Genomic DNA, 14,074 nt, shown 5'->3' on the forward strand with positions numbered 1-14,074 from the left:
TCTGAATAAAAAAAGAATAAGTTTTTTAAAGAATGTGCTACTCTTATTGCTAAATTTTGCACTTTCCCAACACAAGCTAAATACTTATCATGAGCAGTGAAGCTGATTGTTGTATCATCTTCACACATACATATTGTATACTGTACACTGACAGCATGATGCACAAGGCTTTAATGGAAACAGCGCCTTGGCTTCACCCGCTTGTATGGCAGTGGGCCGTTCTGTTGCAGCTCCCTCCCAAGTGAGATGTTTATCTTTAATTGGAGAGTAATTACTTTCACTCGTCTGCAGTGGGGTGTGCTTTGAAAACACCTGAGAGAGAGGATGCACCTCCCTCAGCTCCACAGTGGGAGCCGCCACATCCCCTCTGCCTCCATCTCTTCCCCAGGAGTGGGGCCCCACGGTGCCTGCTGGCCCTGGTGGCTAGAAGACCCATCACATCCTCTGTTCTGCTTATTTTGCAATAAAATGGGATGTTTTTCCCCTCCTCCTGCAGAAATTCACCCAAGACCCTCCACTGAGGATTGTGGCATTTCCATGTATTGACGTTTGGCTGGTGGTTCATATACATTTGTTATTCTATGCTCTGGACTTCAAAGAGAATGAAATAGGCCTATTATGCTAATTGGGTCCTGTTCTGTTAAACGCAATCAAGGCCTCACACATTAATCCTTTACTAAATACTTACTGGCTTCAGAAAGGCTTTTTCAGATGCACACCAACTAAGAAACATCCTCCTCACTTTTCCTAACAGAAATGTTTGTTACTAAGTACTTTTTGTAATGTTTTGTTCAGTTGAAACAGTAATCATGAATTATTCATGAAGGTCTCACTTTAAATCAGAAGAGCAAAAGTATGTGATCATACCAATGTTTATTTTCTTAAGTGAAAGGGAACAGATCAGAGCTTTGACCTTAGTCATTTTTCACTTGGTTCCCTTAATGCTAGGTCTAGGAATGAAAAGAAGGGCCTGTTGAGACCATGCTCAGGATTTTGACCTTGTTCTCTGGTCTATATTGTTCGCTGCACTGCGTGCTGAATTTGTAAGATATTCACAATGTTCCCCTCACAGGAGTAGAGAAAGGAAAAATCCTACACTGATTCCCAAGGATCCCTATTTTCATCGCATAAATGATATTGTTACTTGCCATGAATGTCTGAAGACCAGTCTGCAGTGGAAGCACAACCCGCGCCGCCTTGACTCACCATGGGGATCAAGGTTGTAGTCCAATTGTACAAATACAAAAGCAAGGAATCTAATACAAAAGGTACTTTGATTCTAAAATGGTATTTTATGCTGTTTTATCATCCCAAGCTCAACATATGGTACATTTTTTAATGCGTAAGAAATGGAATGGTGGTTTGTTGAATAATTGAAGAGTTAGGAATCATTGAATATTCTTTCCAATGTGCCTGCATGCTATAAAAAGAATGGAGGGAAAGCTGCATTATAGTCATGTTGTGCATTGACCTAAGTATTTAGAGTGGCTAAAACAATACTCTTTGTGTGATCTCCCATTACAAAGCCACTGTGTTTCAGTTACACAGTTGTGATATAACTTGAGAGATTATATAAATATTAGATAACACTGTACATATTAAGCCACTAAGAGAACACAATTCCTCTAGACATAAATGATTAAGTGTGTGTTCAATAAGTGCTGTATTATACCAAACAATAAATTAATCTCATGTTCCTTAAACGGAAGGCTTTTACAATACCTACAGTGAATTGGGCTTTCTGTACATAAAAGCAATTGCTTTGTAAATGAACCAAATGCCCCTGGGCCTCCTCTTTAATCTAGCAGCTCCATGCACACATACACACTGAGCTAAGTGAAATTTACTTCATTCAATGACTCTGTTAAAAAAGGCTACAAATGCATCTACAGATCTACAGTACTATCATGGTGATGAGTAAAATCACCAATCATTTTGAAGTATATCAGTGATGAATACCTACACAAATTCTTGAAGGGCAGGGCATTTTGCTGAAGGAAATTTATCGTTTTGCAGCTGTCAGATCTGGCCGTAACTCCAAAAGATCCAGTTTGCCAAAATACTTACAAACAGTACAAAGGTAGCAGCTGTAGAATATGTGCAAAATTCATGCATAAGGGTCATTTACTGTTGGCTCTTGTATCAAAAGATCTGTCAACTCATTAGAGAGCGAGAAACAAGATTTCAATAAATAGCAACAAACTCAGACAGTGGGCTTATCTTTGATCACAAGCACTAAACCAGAATCCTGATTGGGCCTCAAAGAATGTGAATTACAGGTAATGTATCTGTAAATGTAAATTAATTGACCAAAGCATATTCATGAGTACTGCAGAGTCGATATTTGTAGTATTGTTGACACAGTCTGTATGATGATGTCCCTGATACTATATAATTAGAATTGGCATGTTGCACTCCTTATTTCAACATGATTAATCAGTGCTTCTCTGTTAACTTGAAAGGAAATATTAGATCCTGACTAAACTTTGATGAAATCCAGAGTTACAAGTGAGAGATTTGGGTCAACTAATGAGAACAGAGCGTCCCACTTTGCAAGTCCAATTGGGAGAGAGAGATGATTTGCATGTATGCAAATAGTGTTTGAGTTAATTGCATAACTTGGCATTCATTAATGATTAAAAATGGTGGTTTCATGGATGTTGGTTCTTTACAATTGGACCATGTCAGTGGGTGAAACCACCAGCACTACAACTCCTTTCTCAATAGATGGCAGTTTATGTAGGACTATTTCATCCCTTGTCACTGAGGAATACATATGCCACAAAAAGAGTTTCTTCTGATTATACAGTATCTGAAATAAAAGATATTCAGGATAATGCTGTTAGATAAGTAAGTTGGGAGGCTGTTTGAAAGGCAAGATAAGTTTACAGGAGCCTACGTATGTAGGCCTACAGAATGCTCCACTAAACATATAAAATACTGTAAATGGTCTCACTTGTGCATAAAGCAATGGTTATTAACATCTTGATCATGGAGAAAAACTGAAAAAGTACAACTAATCTTTCTCTGCCCCCAACAGAAGCTTTTCTACAGTGCAGCTTTCCTATTGGCTGAATTCCTTACATGACAAATCTCTTCTGCATAAAAGTGAACAAGGTGTGGCTGATGCACTTTTATTATCCTTGCCATTGCTCACTTAATCTTGCAGTGGATGTTGGCTCATATTACAGTTTCTGCATAATGATCATGTTCCAAGACGTGCAGATTATTGTTTCACATCAAGGATCAAATATGCTGTGCACATGTGCCTCCCATGAAGCTATTATCTGTAATTAACTTGTTTGTTAAGTCTTGCCGCCAACACAAAATGTCATAATGAATTGGATTTCCAACCACAACAGTTAAATGGTCCGTGTCGTTTCCTGCCACATGATAGCCCTTATTTTCTGCCTTTATTGGTCCTATGTCATGCTTAAAATTTTCAGTGCATTTAGGGCTAGTGTTCAGATGTTTTTTTTTCTTTTTAAATCTTCTACTCTTTCTTCTTTCATTGATAGAATAGGCAATTTTGAGTTATTTCCTAGCTGAGAATATTCTGCATTTTAACTGGACTTAGTAACCATTTGCAAAGGTAAACATGAATCAGCTGTTTACCTTTGCAACCTGGTTTGGCTACACTGTAATCACAGACAAATCAAACCCAAAGTACCCCCCCCCCCCCCCCCCCTCCCCTTCCCTCATCTTCTCTGACTGAATGGTGTTCACTAATTAACCATGCAGAACAGGAGAAGAACACATGTTAATTTAATGTAACAAAAATGTTGATTTTCATGCACTCTCCTTTTCAAATATTTATGGGCTAGACTTGAATTTCAAGATGCATCAAAGACTCACAGGATATGCAAATGTGTCTGCCTTACCCCCCAACAAGTTGGACTGTCTTCTGCTCTTCATGCAGGCGTTTGTAGCATCATCTGAGCCATAAAGAGGAAGCAGTAACAGTCGCCTCTACAATTTTTTTTTTTTTTTTTTTTGCAGCTTAAAGATGTTAATTGTTAATCAGGCAGGTTTCTTCATCACATGTGTTCTCTTGTCGCTGCACCCTCTGGCACCTGCTCCGCTGCACCCACAACTAATCACCCCCCATGCACTGTTCAGGTCAAAGCGCACAACCCAATAGTAAATACCATATCAAGCCAAAATAATGAGGTGTGACGAGCGAGAGAGCGCACATGAGGCTGCCGGGATATTTTGCCACTTTTAATCGTGATGCAGCAAAAATGAGCCGTCCACTGAAAAGCAGCAACGCTAAAAGTGTTTGGCCTAAATTGTTTTACTGCTAAGATCTTATCATGCAGCTGTGCGTCGTGAACGTGAAGCCACCGTCTTGCACAGACACAGACAGTCCTGTATCTCTCCTGCACTCCACTGTAAACCTGGACCAATCTTAAAAAAACGTATTTAAGTTGCATATATTTCACCCAAATAGAAGCATTAGGTCGTGGACTATTCCTCTGGTTTTGTCTCCAGCCAGTGAATTTTGTTAGTACTGTAACTGATTTAAGAATAACACACAAAGTAAAAGAGAGGGGAAAGAATAGTACGACTAAAAGCCTTTCTAAATGAAACACACCTTTCTACACCGATGATCCATACACACTATAGTCTACTATTACATTGAGGGAGATTAGATTAGAATTAGATGATTCTGCATTACTTCTGATCTATAGGCCAATTAAATGTCAATTCCTCGCCATATAATTACTGTGTGTAAACAAACAAGCAAACAAGCAAACAAACAAATCAATGAAAACAGTCAGTTGTTGTAGGCCTACCTACCCAAGTTATGTCCAAAAAATGCGTGATAGGAATCTCGAGATGACTTGCCCATAGTCTCCAAAAGGTGGCGTATGAGACACGTGAAACACACATGTAGTCCAGTATAGGTGAAGGAAAACTCCGATCCAAAATAATAGACTCCACATATGGCAAATATCACATATGGATCATCACATATGGGTCGGAAAAATACAGTATTCAGTTGTTACTGCTTTATTGATGATTTCAACGTGCAGTATAAGTATTTCACGGCAATATTCATGTGCGAATTCACTGTAGATCAAGTGGGAGACTTGGCAGTGGGAGATTATTCCGGTGATTTTAAATTGTTGAATCTCAGGTGAGGCTCAAGTTCCAGGTATCCGCACAGCTACGGACTTCTGTTGGAAAGGTAGATCTTTCTTTCTTTCTTTCTTTCTTTCTTTCTTTCTTTCTTTCTGTCTGTCTGTCTTTCTTTCTTTCTTTCAAAACAAATTTCAACGAGCTATTTCCCACTAACACACCGGACACTGCAGCCTTATTAGCCCCATAAAGGAATAAACATTATTGAGATTTTAGACTTAAAAGGGAAATGATTGAGGCTCATAAAGGAGACGTGCGAGTGAATATTCTAATGCACTTTGATGGAGACGTGGTGCGTTTACTTCACCTTGAACAAAAAAGAATGTGAAAATGTCAAGTGAAGCACACACGAGTTAGAGCAGATGCGATGTTGTGGATGATGTGGATGAGTTGTATAGGCAATTCTCACTCACACACACACTCCCCCCCCCCCACCCCTCTCTCTCTCTCTCTCTCTCTCTCTCTCTCTCTCTCTCTCCCTCTGCTTCTCCTCCCCTCTTTTAGCCCTATGTGACTCTGCAGTTAACAAACAGAATTTTCTCCTGCTGTCTCCTGTCTTTGTAAGTAACACTCTTTTATTTGCATTATGTGATAAATGATATTGGCTACTGTTATTACACTATGGCATGTTGAGAAACGGAGTGATAGCGGATGACTGCTGTATGTTGGGCTTCTGTCCTTTTTCTGGTTGTCACAAAATGATTTATAGATTTTAACTTTTTTTTTGCCAATTATCTAGCCTTTCTATTTTGTTCTCTTCTTATTGTATAGGCTGATGACAGTTTTTATTTGTGATTGACGTTTGTTGGCCTACTCCAAACTCAGCTGATAATTTAAAACATATGTCAATTCACTACAGATAAGTGTCTTATTGTAAAAGCTTCTGTTATGTCAAGTGAGCGCAACCTGTGGGTTACCTGGGTCAGCCGCTGGAGCTTTCCTTTCATTTCATATGCCTAAGAGCATTCCTCAGATCAGTTTTAAAACACAACATAGGCTGGGCTTTCTTTAAATGTCTGTCATCAGTCCACATTCCAACACAATATTAACAGGATATGCGTTGCCCTATGCTGATGCAACAAATATTGATTATTTAAGCAATACTACGTTAAAACCCATAACCTTTTTAGGACCATATATTAAAATTCCTTACAAAAACTCGAAAACAAAGTGAATCTGTGTATGAAAGTGTAAGAATATTACAGCAGAGAAAAGATTTGATTCATTTAATTCAGGAATAACATCTGAAAATGAAGTAGTATGGCCTATTGCAAATGTTTCAAACAATTAGACCCTAATCAATAATTATTTTCTGATATTGAGGGTATTAATTAAAATAGCTAGACTGTCCTAAAATCCACCTCTGTCATGCAGATATGTCTTTTATTTCCAGCCGTTGCAGCTATTCGCCTGTGCTTTAAATGTAATATTTTTTTATGAATGTGCTAATAATTACAGGGCGTAAAAAAGAATATGTTAAATCTTCTGCTTGAGGTGAACAGTGTAGAGATAAAATGTTGAATGTCATTTTCATGGCATAACCTCTAAAAAAAAGTCTTCAAATCCAGCAAAGTGCAGGTTTTGAGTGATGCACAATCTGACTTCCAGACCAGGATTTTTTTTTTAAATATATATGGAGAAGTTTGAGACAGTCAACACCTCAGGTAACCTTGAAAAGCCAAACTCTTATATGATAACCTGAGAAAAATACGTTAATTGCCACAGAGTCTTGTACATCTGAAGCGAGATTAAAGGTAATTTATTGTTGATGTATTTTAATTCGTGACCATAAGATGCTGATTTTATTTATACAAATTAATGTAATGGTATTACACAAGTCTAAATTGACCTGGTCCCAGGTTATCTTTTCAGCCTCTTACTTTTCTCACTTGGCGTCATTATCTCGTAGGCAATATCAGTTGAAATGTATGACATTTGCCTTGCGTGTTACAGAAAAGCCGTGACTTTGCAACACTGTCGTTGAAGTTTGTGCTGTCAGGCTATTCTTTATTTACTAAATTTAAGAAAAAGAAACAAAAACATCAGGCGGCAAAAGGCGTTATATCTCTGGAGGGGGAAAAAAAACATCCCAAACTTTGCAATCTCTGTGTAGGCTATAAACTGATATTCATCTAAGTAAGCCTATTATACTGACTAAACTGTGTGCGGTAACAAACATCCTCTCTGTCTCCACTCTTATTTCACCACAAATCTCTCTCTCTCTCTCTCTCTCACTCTCTCTCTCTCTCTCTCTCTCTCTCTCTCTCTCTCTCTCTCCCTCTGTCTCTCGCATCTCTTGTCTGGGAGGAGGAGGGGGGAGTCCTGCCTCTTTGCCTTCCTCAGATCAATGCCCTGGCCACTCACTTTCTGATGTTGCACGACGGGAAATGCTTTGAATACTTGCGACATGGCTGCGCGCATTGATTGCCAAGATTGACAGCAGCTCTACCCATCGTCTTCTCTTGTCTCAGAGAGAGAGAGAGAGTGAGAGGGGGAGATAAAGAATAGATAGCCTAACAACAAAAGATACTTGTAGTTGTGGACAGCTGAACTTCACAGAGAGTACGGGATCCCCTCATATGGCCCCGTGTAAGCAGACTTAAGTTTTCGCTCAACAGATAGCCCAGTGATCTTTTTCTACAAAGTAGTCTTGTACTCTTTACGCACGGGATAGGACGCACAGTTATTCTTCTCCACGGCTGACCTCATCAAGGTAAAACGCGACATTTGTAGTACTTCTCAACATGTTTTGTGTTGTCATGTACACTGCGTTAGATTATCTCACGTTATGTTTTATTGCTGACTCCTAAAAGGCGAACGTGATGTCAGTGAGATGTTCATGTAGTGCGCGTAGCCTACTAATTTGCTTTTGGTAAAAACATTTTTTTTTAAAGTAATTTATTTTGAAAACTTACACAGGTTGGCACTTTTTGTAAGGGTGAGAATTGTTACTGTTGGGGTTTTATTATTGTTATTATTTGATGCGTCGCTCTCACCAGAGAACCGAAGTACACGCAAGACGAGAGCGGCGCGCTGTGTGTCTGTTTTCTCGGAGGCACTCGGGTTTACCTCCAAATTGGTAAATCCGCACCAAATTCAACGTCAAACTTCATCAAAACTAAATTCTACAGCATTTTCAACTGTCGTCTGAATGTTTGAAATCAGCTGTTTACTTCAGCGGTTTATTTCAGCCGCGTGAAAGCCATGCGAGCGGACAAGGGGTCTACAGTGTTAACTCCCGGGAGGAAACCGCCAGGCTTCGGTTTAATAATCACCACGAACATTTTCACTAAGCTTTCATAAACAAGCGGCGATACTGACTGTACTATCACCTTCCCTAAACGTTGACTGTCCTTTACTGTCTGCGTTCAGATGCCCAGTAACTTTCTTCTATCGGTGGCAGTTTCACTTCTGTCCACAAAGCGGTACCATTCATTGACAATGACGTGCGCCTGTGTAGGTTTCCTTCTCCCGGATGTCTCTGAATGTGAGGTTTACAAGTTTCTTTGAAGCGCTTGCTTATGTCTCATTATACCATTACACATCCTTTGGCTATTTGCATCAAAACTTCTGATCCCGAGAATTGAATTTTCATGGTTAGCGACTGTCAGAAACGTTAAATGCCCGCAGCATTTGTCCCCCGGTCAGCCTGGGAATTTGCTCTTCCTGAACTTTCTCCGGAGGTCAGGGGAATTGACCTTTAAAGAATGCATAAGCCATAAATTTAATTCAACAATCGCAAGGCTTGTCCATTTAGAGAAGGTGCACTTGAACACCCAGGCTCCCATTTAAGACGATAGATCTGAAGGTCGCTGCTCTCGGACTGCAGACACAAACAGAAGTTTTCTTGTGAAAAGTGCAAATGTTGCTACATAAGGATTAATTGTTTTCTTGCTTTTTCCCCTGCTGTTAAGCACATGCGCATCAGCAATTCTGAAAATTAACCATCATGCCTTATAACAGAAAAAAACATTGCTCAGATATTTCTTACATAGTTTTAGAACATAATATGATTTTTGCTCAATTAAGGGAGTTGGGAAATCACTTTTTAAAAATTTTAATACATCGTCTATGAGAAAATATTAATGTTCCGCAACTTAAAAATTCATAGCTCAGGTTTATCATAAATGGAAGATGATTGAGTGAAATATCACTGAATGAGCATGGCATTGGCAGCCGGAGTGAACTTGTGTGTTGCGCGGAGATAGCCCATCATTTTAAGGGTGTTTCCCAAAATTAGACACACTCCCAGTCTCAGATAAAAAAAAAAGAAGCTTTTTTAAACTGCTGCAGGAGGAGTGATAACATTTTAATAAGAATAGAATCAGCTGCGGGAATTCTGGAAACAGTTTGAATTGGACAGTTATGTGAGTATCTTTTGTCCCATCTCCTCCTAACATTTTTAAAACTAATGACCATGTTCATTTTGTTTCCACCCAAATAATACGCTCTATGCTGATTGAAGAGAACTCAATCCTCTCGCGCATTTTTTGTCTTTAAACTGCCTATAGTCTGAAATAGCCGGGTGTTAAATAACACATTCTTAAATGAGTGACAAACAATCATCCTGGTCGTTGCTATGCCGGAGTAAAGTTTCTATCGTAATGGTATTTTGTTTTGAACAGTTGCTGTTAGCTGTGAACGCAACTTCCCTCATAAGGTAAGGTGGTTCTGGAGACCAAATGCAAGTCTAAATGGCACATTTATAATTAGACTGCCCATTCAGCACATTGTCCTGATTGCTATACAGGGACACTCGGCACTGTCTCTATAGGAGAGAGTTTGTCTGTGTCGGGCAGTGCAACTCAGCATGCCGCTCACCCAAAGAGTGAGACAGGAAAGAATGAGACTCGGCAACACAGCCTTTTGATGCCCCAGCACCGCACTTGGCTATTACTGAACATCTCTTACATATTTTTGCAAAGGGGGAAAATTACCAACATTCACTCTTCACAAGTCACCTTCTTCGTTCCTGCACTTCTTTGCACCTCTTATAAAATGAATGTGCATTTAAAGCATTGAAGACATATTAGATGTTGATATTTTTGTGCGGCTAGAGGTGATCGCTTCAAATAATTTCCGTTATTTTACCAATATTACACGGGCCATGTTTGCTTTTCTCTCGCATAAATTAATTGTAGCCGATTTTTAATAGAAAATTAAAAGCTGAAAGTTGTCGTCTTGTGTGTTGATAATTATACAAGAGCAAAGGTAATGATATCGTTTCTTGTTTTAGTTTTGGTATGTTATATTTCATACAGATTTTATCCAGTTTAACAAGTTGAAATCTAACTGGCCTTTTACATTTTCTCTCTTTTCAAGGACTATCTGCCAGTGGATCTCGGGGTGACTCGAGCTTTTTGCAAGACTGAAAAAGGCAACATTTCCCACCTGGATTCAACATAAGATATAGACTCGCAGACGCTGATGTGCCAGTAAGTTCAAAGATTTTAGGACTTTTATTTTGGCATGAAGGGAAAAGCATGCTCCGCCACCTGGCTCTCTTGTCCAAACATATCCTGCACTCTATCCAAGTCCAATGTCTCCCATGTTGCAAGAGGAACTTTGCTGCTGAGAACTATTGCATTAAAATATTGTGGTTATTGACATTTTATTATTTGTTTTAGTTGTTTGAATGCAGAAATGTTTTAATCTATTTCTTCTTTGGCTTTCTTGCATCAAAACTTACACTGTACATGCAAATGGTTCATTATGGATTATTATTATGCTTAGTGCTATTGCATATAGAAGGTGAATCTGTGAACTTCAAGAGAACAGTAGAAGATGGTATGAATGATGGCTTGAAATATTTTTAGAATTGTGACTAAATTGAAAGGAAAAAGCACTGAAGCACAGGCATCAGTGTCGTGCCCCTGGATCCATAGCACTCCTTGTAAAGTCTGTTTTATTTCACAACTAAAACTCCAGTCTAGTGTTGTTTATCCATAAGCCACGCGATGAAGCAAATGAAAGTGTTGGTTTGTGTAGGTTTCGTTTTATGGCCTCGCTCTTCTACTAACAGATTCAGCATAGCGTATTCCCCTGCCAAGCAGAATTCTTTGCCATCAAAATGATATTACGACCAGCTCCAACTTATGATAAGCTGATTTTACAGCTGGAGAAGGAACAACGTTCTAATGTCAATATAATTCTGGCACAACATTATAAGTAATAGTGATGTATTGTCGACTGTAGATTGAGCCACATTACAAACAATATCAATAATGTTAGTTTATCAGTATTTATGTTTAATATGTAGATTATTTTCTACAAAATTGCATTTTTAAAGAGACTGTACCAGCCTGTATGGACAGTATTTTAAGTTCTTGGGTGTACAAGTGTTTTCATTACGTGTGTGTGTGAGAGTGAGAGAGAGAGTGAGAGAGAGAGAGAGAGAGAGAGAGAGAGAGTGGGCATCTGCATGTGTGATACTTTTCCTATCCCAGATATTTAGCAGAGAATGTCTTCAATCTTGCCATTACGAACACTATTGTTGAGTTTGATTTGAAAAATCAAAAATCAAAAGAGCCAGCAGAAGATATCGTTCAGACCTGTACCAGAGTCACAGCTTGCACATCACGCATCTTTCCGTACATATATTTTGCAGAAAGTCACAGCGCGCTCCCGGGATGCAGGCAGGGAGAGAGCAGCTAGGAGGAGGTGGTTGAGGGGTGCAAAGGTACTATAGTCTCACCCTCCGCCTGTGCTGGTGGAGGGCGTGTGGAGTGAGCGGTGAGTGCCAGGCAGCCGAGACCTAATGATAAACAAGATGAGAGGAGGTAAACAACAGCAGGCCTGGTAAAGGTAGAGGAGGGCGGCAGCAGAAGGGTGGAGGACCGCAGGAGATAATAAATGTGGCAGCACATGTTGTGACATCTGTCTTTCTAAGTGTTATCTAATTTGCAGTAGAATATTTCAACAATGATCAAAACTGATGGGAATATGCTATAGCAGGGATTTTTTCTTTATTTGTCCCCCTCCCCCGAAGAAGTTTCTGACAAGTTATTAACATGTTGTTTCACTTCTGTCGTGATGCTCAGATCTTTTCCAGCATCTCAGGACACTGTGATGAGGCGTTGTGCAATATTATGCACAATGAACGCATTTTCCATAGCCCAGGCTGACGGAGAAGTCTTGATTCAATTCACCCTCCCCCGTACATCAAAGTATTTGGTGAGATATTTTCTCCAGTGTCCTTAAGGACCTTTGCATTCTGCTTATACAGATGCTCTCCGTTTGAATTAAGTGGATTTGTGCTCAAGCAGGGGAAAAAATCAGGGATTTCTCTGTCAGAACCATTGTCACTCCTTGTAGATGAGACTATCTTGAAATATTGATGAAATCAATGGTCCAGTGAGTCATCAGCATCAGACAATGGGGCATCTAGAGGTTAGGTACTCCTCCACACAGCCTCCATCTCAGATGAAAAGCTGTAAGTCACTGTAAGAACGTGAGAGTTAGATAGATTCATGTTAGAGACATTAATAAATCAATTAGGTAGGAGGATTTTAACTCTTTGAAAATGCATCTTGAGCTGTTACATACATTTTGAATTTCATCTGGCTTTGGCTGTTAATTTGCCCCAGTCTGATTGAGAGGAGAATTTTATATATAGCTTTTTCTAAAAAAAACCCAACAAAACTGAATGGTTTTCTTGATGTGTTGTTGCTGACCTTGGACTTGGGTTCTTCTATTGTCAAAGATGAGACAACTGATTGAGTACATGTTATTTTTTTATTGAGAAATAAATGGCACCTGCGCCCCAGCACATATTGAACGTCCACAAGGGTGGGAATAGTTTCTTTTCTGCTCTATTAGACCTCTGCATCCCTCTGTCTGTTGTAAGTGAACAGTATTGCTGACATTAAAGAATTACAGATAAAAAAAACACATTCTGAATATGTATATCTTCACAGGAACATTATAATTGCACAAGTAACCTAAGTGGCCCATTTTGATCTGTATCATTCACTCACCCACTGAATATGTTTTTCTCAAAATAATTGGACATTTTCTTTTAGTCCATAGCATAGTTGTGCATAATTAACTTTGACTTCAAAATGCAACAGTCCTGGCTATGGTAAATAGCCTCTGTTGATTTTTTTTTTTTTTAAATCACACATTAATATGTAGAATTAATTGGAGGGGCCTTGGTGGCCGTGTGTTTTTGACACAGGTCTGGGACTGTAATCAGGTGGAGGAATTAGTAGAGCTCATTGTTTTTTATGAATTAGATGAAGATTTGTACAGTGCCAGTGTGAAGATGGTTGCCTCTATTTCCATATCAAAGAGGCCCACAGTGCAGCCGGGCAGTAATTAAAATGTGGTGGATTTTGGAGTCCTTGCGCATACACACACACACAGGCACGTATACACACACACACACGCACAAGCACATATACACACACAGGCAGCGCAGGCAAATATACACACATAGGCACACACGCAGGCACACAGGCATGAGCACACACACACACGTGCGCGCACACACACACACACACACACACACACACACACACACACACACACACACAGCATATAGACCAAGGCCGAGAACTGTCAGGTTGTGTGAAAAGAGTGCAGGTGGTTGAAACTGAATTTTAAACAAACACTGTGTCAGTCCGTGTTCCCTTTGCAGACAGTTTGGTATGGAATCCAAAGCCATTTCAAGAAAACAAGTTCGTTTTCTCCTTTTCTTGTGGCAGCCATTTTGTTAGCCACAGTTTGATTGAGCACTGCATTAATATTTTTCCAGTCTGACTCAGTATCTGCTTTCGCCGGCTGCACTTACTAACCTTTATTTTTAGTCGGTCATGAAATGATGTTTACTTTTCTTGATCTACATTGCATATATATCTATTTTTTTTTCCACTGAGTGACCTTGTTGCAAAATACTGGAATTATAAAAAAAAGGAGCCGAGGTCAACAGCTC

The 14,074-nt window shown here is 39.4% G+C and overlaps 1 protein-coding gene across 1 annotated transcript in view; it reads left to right on the plus strand.

The window, feature by feature from the left end:
- The first annotated feature begins 7,604 nt into the window (after window positions 1-7,604).
- LOC139653077 (transcription factor SOX-6-like) overlaps window positions 7,605-14,074 on the plus strand; it is a 142,414-nt gene continuing 135,944 nt past the window's right edge. Inside the window, exons 1-2 of the mRNA XM_071530034.1 lie at window positions 7,605-7,855; window positions 10,465-10,577. The gene's annotated coding sequence lies outside the window, so the exon portion shown is untranslated. The remainder of the gene's footprint in view (window positions 7,856-10,464; window positions 10,578-14,074) is intronic.

Source organism: Centroberyx affinis, unplaced genomic scaffold (assembly GCF_046629955.1).
Source record: "Centroberyx affinis isolate AG114_WGS23_722 - 3 ecotype Tasmania unplaced genomic scaffold, CSIRO-AGI_Caff_v1 ptg001863l_1, whole genome shotgun sequence".
NCBI lineage: Eukaryota > Metazoa > Chordata > Actinopteri > Beryciformes > Berycidae > Centroberyx > Centroberyx affinis.